The sequence below is a fragment of the Anser brachyrhynchus genome (assembly GCF_964034855.1).
Source record: "Anser brachyrhynchus genome assembly, chromosome: 1".
In the NCBI taxonomy this organism is placed as follows: Eukaryota; Metazoa; Chordata; class Aves; order Anseriformes; family Anatidae; genus Anser; species Anser brachyrhynchus.
Window position 1 is genome coordinate 167,085,127 of NC_137694.1, and position 12,245 is coordinate 167,097,371.

The 12,245-nt window shown below is 38.4% G+C and overlaps 1 long non-coding RNA gene across 1 annotated transcript; it reads left to right on the forward strand.

The window, feature by feature from the left end:
- Positions 1 to 1,616: 1,616 nt before the first annotated feature.
- On the forward strand, positions 1,617 to 5,613 carry LOC308188594. Its single transcript, XR_013945624.1, has 4 exons — positions 1,617 to 1,866; positions 3,799 to 3,852; positions 4,475 to 4,525; positions 5,102 to 5,613. It is a non-coding gene; the product is annotated as an uncharacterized lncRNA (long non-coding RNA).
- The last annotated feature ends 6,632 nt before the right edge of the window (positions 5,614 to 12,245 follow it).

A 12,245-nucleotide genomic window follows, 5' to 3' on the forward strand; every position in this document is an offset into this window, starting at 1 on the left:
TTTTGTATGCCTTTTATCCAAGACCTGTAACGTGACTTGCATTGCAGCAGCTGATCTAGCATGGAAATGCTGGTTAAGAGATTTGCAGAATCACGGAATGGCTGCGTCTGCTCCAGCACCCTGCTCAAGCAGAGCCCCCACAGCAGGCTGTCCAGGACCATGTCCATTTGGTATTGAATACCTACAAGGATAGAGACTCACCAGCCTTTCAGGGCAACCTGTTGCAGTGTTCAACCACCCTCACAGTAAAAAAAAGTGTTTTCAGTTTGTGCCCATATTGGTGGGTCTGCTTATGATGTGGGATTCATTTCACCTACAGACGGATTCATCCCACTTAAACTAAGTCTCTAAGGTGATGTCTATAGAGCTGAATAAAAAAAGGCCAGGTACAGACTGGGTTGCATCTACTCAGTGTGGGACTAGCCCCCTCTATGGCTGGTTTGTCAGAGAGCAAGTTGGAGCAGTCCCAGGCAGAGCCGGGGAGTGAGATAAGAGGTAAGAAGTGTGGGTGACCAAGGGTCCAGAGCTTGGTCTTGCTCTCTTGCACTCACTCCCCCATCATTAATTCACCTCTAGACATGCCTGAGACTAGTTACACTCATAGGTTTTAACATCCTCATCATGCAGGGGACTTGGTGCCACTGATGCATCATTCCTTTGATATGTGAATATATAGAGTCTAAAGAGAACACAAGGAGAGATTTAGAATAGGCGCTGTCCATATAAAGAATAGGTATTGAGAATGTCATTTCCATCTCTTCACTTATAAAACAAACAGCATAATAATAACATCTAAAAATGACTTTATGTTGCCTAATTCCACAGAGTTTCAAAGATGAATAAGCTACAATAGAAAGAGATCTGCACCTCTTAAAATCCAGAAGAAACATTTATTAGCTGGTCTGACATACCGTATGTCAGATATTTTCTGCATCAAATCCCTAATTTTAAGGTGCAGAATACATGTTTTAAACCCTCATAGAACATCTATATATGTTTTTTTTCAATGAATAACCATTTATAAATAACATGGCTAAAATGTGTACTAACCTTTTAGGTCTAAATTTGATCAGAAGCTTCTGTTATTATTTTCTTCTTGTTAGGTACTTTCAAACAGAAATCAGTTTTTTATTGTTTCATAGATGGTTCAAGAGGCTTAAAATCTTTTTATGGACTGGGAATCATTTATTTAATAATTTTATCAACTGTCACTAATTTGTGTGTATACATTTTGTATTACTTCAAGTTATGATTTTTCCTCTTTCAGCCTTAAAAGCGGTGCCATCTCTATCCTCCAGGCTAATGTTCCAGTGTTGGTATGTATGCACTCAAAGATATCATTTTATGTTTTACAGTATTGCACTATGACTGATCCAGGGTCTTATAGGTAATCATCTGTGTCAGGAACAGGAAACCAAATCCATTTCCTAAATGTCAGTTCAGCGATTTACTCTCTACAGAATCACTGGAAAATAAATTACAATGTAAGCCAAAGCCTGTGGAAGTTTTCTAGTGAGCCTCAGTGGCTTTAGAGCCAGGAGTTACTTCATTTTTGGCATTACTTCCATATAGTTGAGTTCAGACCAAGCATTTATTTTCCACTACAGAAACTGCCTCAAGGAACAGTGGTTGTTTGTCAGCTCTTCCTTTGATTGTGTAAGATAGCACTACTGCATGAGAGTAATCTTTCTTTTTGTATATAAAACTTAGCTGAAGCTTTGGGAGCTTATTAGGAAAAGCTTTAGGGAGCTCTTTTACATGGAGATGGAGGAAGAGATGAGATGTTTTGCAACCCTCAAATAAAGAATATGCAAATGACATTGTCTTTAATAGGGACCCCATTTATCAGTCTTCAGCATTGGAGAGGTATTTATTTTACTTTCATTTTTGCTTTCCTGCAGATATCATGAGTGATATGAAATTTTAGAAATAATATAATGAAACATTATTGTGTGCTACTGTGTTTCTAGCTTCTTGTTTTCATTTTCTCTTAAAAACTCTTCTTTAATTCTGCTTTCCCAAAAGAAGGACAGTGGGTGGAGACTGATTTATCATGGTACTTGTGTCTTTATTCTAAGTGCCTAATGATCCCCATAATCTATTTCTATATTATATACACATACATATAACATTTTCAAATATAACATTTTTATAATAACTAAATTCTCTACCTAGTTACAGGAGAAGAGTTAGGTGCTTTTGAAAGCCTCCAAGGTGAGATCCAGACCACCTGAGTTGGATTTTAAAATTCATTAGTGTCGTTAATTAAGTGCTTACATTTGGTGAATTGGAGCTCTTTTTGGACATCTTCAAAAACACCTACTTCCTTCTGTTGCTGGTTTATTTACTTAAGGATGACAGATCCAACAGATCCTTATCCATTAGATACAACCAAATCTCACAAAATAAAAAGACAGAACTCTTTTTATACAGGATAGCTCCTTTATCTTTATATGTGGCATGGCATATCATATTTATCACATACTTTTGACTATCTCCGTGCTGCTTGTCTGTCTGTACTAAAATCTCCTTTGGCATTTCAAACGTCTCTTATAATTATTTCTGTGTACGTAAAACTTCATTTTTTCTCAGCCTATAAGATCAGATCAGGCAACATGAAGTCCTGGAACTCTGAAAGGTTCTGCTTTTTAATAACAGACAGCAAGATTTTCCAACAATACATTACCTGAGGGCAACCATCCCTGGACAGTGCCAAAATATTCCTTCATTCTGTACTGCAAGCATCACCTGTGTACAAAATACTCTCGTTATCTGTGATATTAGGAATGTCAATATATTTAGTGGACAATTAATCTCTTTTTAAATATTTTTTAAGAGACAAAAAATACAGTTTCTTAGACACCACCTTCCGCTGCTAACTTCTGGGCCTATTGACTTACCTTTAGCCAAATTGGAAGATAGGCAGGAGTTTCAAAGGCAATGATATTGCTACCCTTGTAATGAACACTGATGTCTGAATGAAAAGGAGGCCGAGACTAATTCCCCAGATAGCAGAAAGCTGAAGGCTGGAGGAGAGCTTGGCAGACTCTTGTTTCATTGGGGTGCAGTAGGGATGTGGAGAAATGCTGGGGTGTGGGACAGGCTAGGGGGAAGATATCCCTCTATAATTCACCAGGGCTTCATTTGGTTTCCTGCTTATCAAGCCACTTTTAAGCACTTGTCAAATGTGTGTGGTTCTGGATACAGAAGGCTCAATTTGGTCTATGTTCCTTGATAGGAAAGTATTTTGACATAATATCTAATCAAGGGACAGTTTACACCTGCACTCTACCTGCTCACCTATACTCTTTGTTTCTTGTGTTTAGCTGGTTTACCTGTGGATTATTGCTTTTTGCTATGCATCTTATGGCCTTTTCAGCCAAAGCTGCTTGCTATTTCTCCAATTAGATGGTCATATATTGCTCTTTTCTTTCTACTCTTGCCATAAACCATATGTATTTTATTGTGCTTAAGGCATAAATCTAAAAAAGAAAGTTTACTGAGGTGCTTAGGACTCTCAGTGGAGATGAGAAGTTTTCTTATCAGTGCAGAAGAAGTTTAGCAACTGAGCGAATCTAATCTTGAGAACTAAGGTGTGATTCCGGTAGCTTTACAAAAACAGTAAGAAGCTGGATCTGCTACAGGTTTCTCAAATTATAAACTGTACTGATAACACCACTTTTCAGCACTTTTGGAGACCTTTAGAAATGGTTCACAATATAGGAGTGCTCCGTGCTCATGATTCAAATTGGTTCCAAGAGACTAAAATGTCTAACCAGTAGCTATTCTGTGTCACAGAGGGAAAAGAAGAGGCCTCATAAACCAGAACGAGGGACATCTTAGCTATTTGAGGTAAGGACAACAATTTTACTTCAATTTCTTCCCCTGACAATAACACTAGGGGATATCTGTAAGGACAGGAAATCCTCCGTCACCCCAATAACATGTAACTGGTTAAGTAAGTTCCATTACATTCTGGTCTCACATAAAGATAGTCTTTATAAATCTTTCATCCCCCAGTAGTTGTTTTGATACACCCTAATCCTGTGCAGAGACCTTTAAAGTACCAGAAATCCATGTCAGAGACACCAAGTGTCTATGAATGCTGGCACTTCAGAATTTACAGTCTGAGCCCCATGATAAAACACGTAACTGAATTCCTTACACCATGTAAGGAATTAGTGCAACTAGAGGAAGGAGAATCCTACTGATGGAAATCATCCTTAGCTGACTTAGTTAAGTCTAAGCTAACGACTAACGTTATAAATTCCTTGTGGCACCTCCAAGAAGACATTTCCCTGTGTTAGTACAGAATGGAGCCATTTTATTCTGGAGGTTATTTTAGCACTAAGCTAATACTTCCATCATTAAGGTATGTGCATATACTTAGTATTTACTGCTGAGCTGCTTTAAGTAACTTCTGGAAAATATTAGCTCACCTCTTGCATCTTCATCATTGTTCTGTTCCTGCTAGGTTCATTTACCCTGAAGAGGATGGGCGAGGCTTCTATGCTTTATGGTGCAGGTAGTTATATTCTCTTAAGAATGTATTCCCCTAAAGGTAGCTATGATCTAAAAATCTTCACATAATTTATCTAAAATGTAGAAGATGAAGGTCAAAAAGATTGATTTGGCATTATTGGAAGGAAGACCTAATTATGATATATGGGTCTACTTGTTCTTTTTATATCTAAGAATTTCAGATCTTTACAGATGTAGACAGAAATCAAGAAAATGTTTACATTCAAGTTACATTTGAAAGCATTTTTCACATCAGCATACCTAAACGTTTATTTTATGAATGAAAATTGAAATTCTAAGACACTAATATGAGCTTTAGGTATTATCTGATAGGGTTATTCTTGCCCCTGTTTTAAGATCCACTTTTGCCACCTATATAGTAACAAAAAGAAGACCCTTCATCATTGTGTATACTTGACAGATATTACTGCCTTCCATTGAAATACCTTATCTGGTTCTTTATCTGTGGCCTTTTGGTAAGCCTGTGATGGGTTTATTTCAAATTCATGTTATTAAAACCCTTACACCCATCAAAATCCAGTGTTACATCATATACTGTGTTTATGTCACTTCATGCAAGGAGTCTGCTCAGGATCCAACTTCGGCTTGCAAGCTTTACATTCTACCATCTATATTATGTTTGATCAGAATTTATTTGACTTGAAATGAGAACTTCCACATCTGCTTCTGCTATGGACATTTCTCTTGTTGCTGGTACATGACAGATCTAATCTCACAAGATTGCTGTTATATTCCTATGCTCTATTTTTATGGACTATAAAATTAATCTTGTTTAAATAAAAATCTTGTTTAAATAAAAATCTTGTTTAAATAAAATGCAGAAATTTATGTTTAGTGTCTTAGAATTACTCTATTTTTATATTGTTTATCTTTCTGCTTATAGCACTCAAAATAGCATAATTACCTAGATTTATATTTTGGGATTTTGATATTAAGAACTATATTTTGCTTCCTGGGTAACTTCCAGCTGTGTTCAGTAAAGCTTGCTTTTACTTGAGCAATCTCCCCAGTATTCCCCCTTACGTGTCACTCAGTGAGATTATTGTTAGTTTAAACAGGACCTATAAGAGCAGCCAGCAGCCTGGCATAGTCCCAGATCCACTGATTTCCAGCATTCAGGCCTTGTAGGCAAACCCCAGGCTGACTGTGAGCAAGCAAATGGACCATCTAGACTTACTGACTGACATATTCGCCTCCTAGTGCTGTATGCCCTAATAGCAGCATATAAAATGCCCTTACAGGATCTCATATGCTCTGGGTTGCATTGTCAATGACTGAAGCTATCTTGAAGCTGACCTTTGTATGCGTGTCAAAACATCAGCTAGACATAATCAATTGTTCTCCAAAATGGTCTCTGAATGCAAGATATAACTTTAAGTTACATCCTATTTCCAAGGTTTGTTGCTTGAGAAAAGGAAGGAGGGAAAAAATGATAAATGATATTTCATAAGGATTTTTATATTCAGCATAACATAACTGCGGATAAAGAAGAATGTCTTCTGGGAAAGAAATGCAGCAGATTGCTCAGAAGACTTTTGGATTGCTTCAGGGAAAATATTTCTGATTCAAGAAGTAAAGAAAGCAAATGATGGGGATATTATACTATATTCCTTGGCAGTTGTGAGGAATGGATGAAAATTTGAGGCTGGAAGGTCCATTAAGAGTGTCCATGAAAAAAAGGATTCATGATCATTCAGGACAAGAAGGAGGAACAACAACTGAGTCATAGAAGGTAGATTTCAACAAATTCTCAGAATCGGTAAGCAAGATCTTATGTAAACAAAAATACTATTGAAGCGTTAGATCCTAAAAAGTAATACGCACAACTACATAATACACATCCACAGGTATATACTATCCTACTGTGGAGAAAAGAGAGAAAATGTGGTAAGAGATCAGCTTGAGTAAAGCATGAACTGTGCATGAACCTTAAACACAAGAAAAAATCACGCTGGAAGTAGAAACTAGGTCAGGCTACTGAGGATGAGTGATAAATATAACATGAACATATAGGAACGAAATTTTGAAAAGCCAATGCTCAAAACAAGATGCATCTGCCAAGGGATATCAATCAATTTAGAAATACAATTGTAACAGAGAGAAGGTGAAGGAAAGGGTGAGTTGGTAAGCTGTTCAGTAGAGAGGAAAAGCTATTGTTGGATGATATTCAGAAGGTCAGATTTTGTAGTAACTTTTTTGTCTTGGTCTGTACAAGACTGATCAATTGCAGTTGTGGAGTATTATACTTAATAGCAGTGACAAAAAGAAAGACCTCAGCTATGGGAAAGGAACAATTTAAATATTAGTTTTTCAAGTCAGCAAGGGCTTGTGAGTTCTGTAATGGGGAAATTTAAGGACTGCATGATGAAATATTAGGTATTAATGTTGTACTTGAGAGCAAGAGATGGGCAGGAAACATCTTGAAATGCTCTTGAAGAACAAGCCAGGAGAAAGGAAGACTGGGCTTACGACTCAGTCGCTAACTTAATTTATTCTGTCAGAAATATGTGAAAGTGTTGCAGAGAATAAGGCATTTTATCCCTTATATCCATGGGGGATATAAAAAGGAATAGAGAGAAGATTCCATTTAATATCTGGAAAAATTTGCTTATGTATAAAGATAGGAAAGTGTTGGTAGGCTACTGGTTGTGCCACTAAAAGTGGAGGCCTTGCTGAATAGTTTAGACCAACGTACACAAAGAAAACTTAGATATGCTTGATCTAAGTGTAAGGCCAGGCATGGCCTAATGACTACCTGTAGTCCCTTCTAGCTCAGTGATGTTTAAAATTAGAGGTCAAATTGAACAGGTTCAAATTTGACAGATTATGATATGAGAACCCATCAATCAGTCTGTCTCTAGGAGATACAATAGGAAAATATTTGAGACAAAATGGGGAGACAAGTAAGCCTGTTGTCTAAAATAAAACCACTGCAAAAGGGATTAAGAGTTCTTTTGGCACTTGCATATGTGAAAATAAGATATAACACGTATGAAAAAATGTGGCATTTTGGTTTTACTTTCTTGTTTAAGAAAATAATTTTTTTTTATTATAACTAGAAAGGCCACAAACTTGTATTAGACAGGTCTTTACTAAAACAATATAAATGTGCTTCCTGAAATAAAGTGTGTCCTATATTTGCAGTATGACATTATATTCAAATGATATCATTTGAATAAAGGTTTAAAATGAAGACTGTATTAATGCATTAGGTAGTGTTCTCCTGAAAATATTTGTAACCTGCAGCAATTCAGTCTTTTCTAGAGGCAAAGACTTTGTTTTGCAAAACTAATTTATAAATCATTTTCAGTTAGATGATTTAGCAGTATTCAAATAAGAAATCTTTCACAGGGAAGAAAAATACCCAAGCCTTCACAAAGCTGATTAGCAGATTTCTAGGAGGGGACCCTTGGGTTGTGAATACCTCTATTATAATATCAGAATTGCTCATAAGAGAAAAAAAAATAAAACCTCAACTGTGAGAATGCAGCTGTAGATAAAGTAAAGCTCTTTCACCACTAAGTTTTAACATAAAAGTGAATTGGTATAAGATTAGATGAAGCAAGGAAAAAGGCAAAGAAGTAGAAAGTTCAGTTTTTATCTTGACTGTCAAAATTTGTGAGGAACCTCTTAAAATGCTTTATTGTTAACAGAAATTCTTTATATGGCTGTGATGAGAAAAGTGAGGCATGTTCCTGCAGGTACATCTGGATGTAGAATATAATGAGCTGTTCTGGCTGTACTTGGTTTGGTGTAGAACTATAGAACTTGTGAAGTGGATACCCCATTATGACTGCAGTAATTTTTATAATATTTTGAAGTCAGTGCATGTTCCATTCCTTTCAAACTGTCCATCTGGGGAAGAATTTCGGGTATTAGAGAAGGCAGTTTAATTTTCCATTCACTAGCTATAGCCCAGTGATGCCTGAAATGTAGGCAAACAAATTACATGAAATCCAATTAAAATCAAAGATGCTGTGGAAACTCAGCTGGTTAGAGATGTTAATGTTTTGTTAAAACCTACCTTTTAATATCATATTCTTTTGCATGCTTCAGAATAGTGGAATTTTGGTTAGTTGATACTACAATAATAATGAAATAGTTTGGCTTGTGAAGTTTCTGTTGGATTTAAAGCTTCATACTGAAGGATTAACGAATGAGTCAACACCAAAAGTAGCAAGTAACACAGATGTTGGGCCTCTAGTCCTGATTCTCTTCTCATACCTTTAAAATATTATCTTCCAGTTGGCTGCAACAGAATTATTATTTATGTGTACTAGAGTTAAAAAGGTAAGATCCTTTAGATTCTCTCTACTTATATTCTATAAGAAATTCCAAGGTTAATGGTTTTCTAAGAGAAAGCATGTAAGGTAGTGAAATGCTTTTTGATGGCCTTAGATGAAAATTACAAGAGATAGAACTCAAAACATTCTAGCTGTGAGCCTGACAACAAATGCCCTCGTTGTGAGGTCTGTGTGGAACCCATATAGAATTATAGAATCATTAAGGTGGGAAAAGACCTTCAAGACCATCTGGTCCAAACATCACCCTACAGAATGCCTTCTGTCCTTCCCTGTTGGACTGACTTTGTAGGTGCCTACAGGAATCTTCAGCTGCGTGGCTGAAGAGGGCATGGACAGGAGGGTGCCATGGTCTCTTTGTGCCCCTTTCTAGGCCTGCCACCATAACAGGAGATTGCAAGAGAACAAAGGGAGCCACTTTCCATTGCCATGGGCAACCCCTGCCTCAGACCAACGCTGTCAATCTTTTGTCTTTGTGGCAGCCAGGAGACACTTTTCCTGGGCTGGCCATGTTGCTGACCCTGCAGTGACACTGACCACTGCCAGCGGGCTGCCACCTGTTGCACAAGCACTACATCACCGGGGTTGGTGCCAGGAGCACAGCCTGCTATAATTCTGATTACTGATCTTTATGTTGATAGCCTCGTGGAAGGTTCCAAATCCCTCTGGCTGAGTGGCTGAGGACGGGGGGGTTCCATATGTCCTCCTCTGGGCGTTAGGCCCTAGAAGGCAAAGGAGGAGTAACCACTGTCTGTTTCATCACAGGCAGCACCTGCAGGCCTGATATAAATGCTGCCCTGCATTTGTCTGCTCTGTCTAAAGGTCTTAAATACTCCATGAACTCCCAAATGAGACTACAGAGATGATGTTTGCCCTTGAAGGGAGAAAATTCTTATAGTCAAAACTCAACTGGAGTTCGAGATGGCCAGTACAGTGGTGGATAACAAAAAAAGGCTTTTTAAAAGTATGTTAACAACAAAAGAAAGACTAAAGAAAACATTGATCCTTTACTTGATGAGGTTGGTCACATCACAAACAGGGATGAAGATAAAGCAGAGACATTTAATGCCTTCTTCACCTTGGCCTTTAACACCAATTATAGGTTCTGTGACCCGTAGAGCCCTGAGTTGGAGGACAGCAACTAAGGCAGTGATAAACTCCCAGATGACATTGAAATTGTGTGGGATTTGCTGCTGCAACTCAATGCAGATAAATCTATCGGGTCCAATAGGATTAATCCCAGGATATTAAAAGAGTTGGCCAATATTATTGCAAGACCTCTCTTTGTTATTTATCAATGGTCTTGGGAATCTGGAGAGGTCCCAGTTGTCTAGAAGCTTGCTAACGTTATTCCAATTTCTAGGAAAGTCAAGAAAGAGGATACTTTAATTACAGGTCTGTCAATCTCACTTAAGTGCCTGGTAAAATCACGGAGATGATTATTCTAGGAGTTACTGAAAAACACTTGAAAGACAATACAGTCATTGGTCAAAACCAACATGGATTCATGAAGGGAAAGTCATGCCTTACTACCTTAACACCCTTTTATGACAAGGGAAGACAGTGGATTTATTTATTTATTTAATTTTTGACGGGGGAGGGGGGGGAGAAAGAAGGGGAAGTGAGAGGTGTGTGTGTGGCAAAGCTTTTGATACTGTCTCTCACAGTATGGAGAAAAATGTCCATTATAGAGCTAGACATGTACACACTACATAGGGTGAAGGGTTGAGCTCTAAATAGTTGTAGTAAATAGGGTAACATCAGGCTGGTGGCCATTCACTAGTGGTTTTCCCTATGGATCAATATTAGGACCAGTTCTCTTCAATGTATTTTTCAGTGACCCAAATACAAGAGTTGGCTGCACACTAAGTAAGTTTGTGGATGATACTAAAATAGAAGGAGCTGTTGATTCCCTTGAGGGTGGAAAAGCCTTGCAGAGAGATCTTGACTAATCTAGAGAGTTGGGCAATCACCAGTCATCTGAAATTTAACGAGGGCAAGTGCTGGATTCTGCACCTAGGACAGTGTAACCATGGATGAACATATAGACTGAGGGATATGTGGCTGGATTACAGCCCTGCAGAGAGTGATCTGCGAGTTTGATTGATCAATATGAATCAACAATACGTCCTGGAGGCCAAAAGGACAAATCATATCCTGGGATACATTAAGCATAGTATAGCTAACCAGTCAAAAGAACTCCTACTATATTCAGCATTGGTGTGGCCTCATCTTGAGTACTGTGTTCAGTCTCAACAATATAAGATATAAAAAGATCAGAATGCGTCCAAAGGAGGGCAACAAAGATGGTGAAAGGACTAGAGGGTTGGTTTGTTCAGCTTAGAGAAGAGAAGACTGAGGGGTGACCTCACTGCTGTCTACAGCTTCCTCATGGAGGGATTGGAAAGCAAGGCTCTGCTCTCGTCTATGTCTATGGTGACTGATGATAGGATGTGAGGGAATGGCTTAAAGTTGCATCAGGGGAAATTCAGGTTGGATATCAGAAAAAAATCTTCACTGAGAGGGTGGTCAAGCACTGGAACAGGCTCCCCGAGAAAGTAAGTGGTCATGGCCCCAGTCCTGCTGGTGTTCAAGAAGTATTTGGACAATCCTCTTAGATACATGGTTTAAATCTTAGGTTGCCGTGTGGAGCTAGGAATTGGACTTGATGATCATCATAGGTCTCTTCCAGCTGAGAATATTCTGTGATTCTGTGATTCTCTAAAACGGTGGTAGACACATATATGAATAGAAAAATAGAAATAGAGAAATGGAGAATTCACCTGTCTAGCGCAGGGCTACATCCATACTGACAAATGCAATTGCTCCAGACAGTGAGTCTGAGTTTGCAGGCCAAGTGGGATGTGGATAGGGCTACTACCGTGCACTGCAGTAACATGACCACATCCACACTGTTAAACACTCAGCCCTGGGGCCCATTGTGTGCCCTTGCAGATTTCATTACTATTTTGTATGTATTATTTCTGGTTCAAAGTGCCTAGAAATAATCTTAGAAGAACATTGCAGCCTGCCAGATTACAGTGATTAAAAGGAATGACATTTGTCTAGCAGAGGAGTAAGAGAGATGCATCTTTTCCTCCCACCTGTACTGGCAATTGGAGAGGCTTTTGATGACTGCTGTGATGTCTCTCCTAAGCCAGTATGTCTTCTTCACTAAAATGGGAGATTCCCAAGACCACCTTCAGCCTTGTCTGAAGCAGGCACCCATTCCCAGAAGACCATACAGGAACAAGAACTCCTATCCTTTTGTATGGACATAAAAGGAACATAAAAGGAACAGACCCAAAGGTCCATAGGAACACCTGTGTATTTATGGATTTTAGATTAGGATTTGTGGCAGGGAAGTCAGCCTTTTCTTAGCTCTTGAGGAGTAATTTGGAC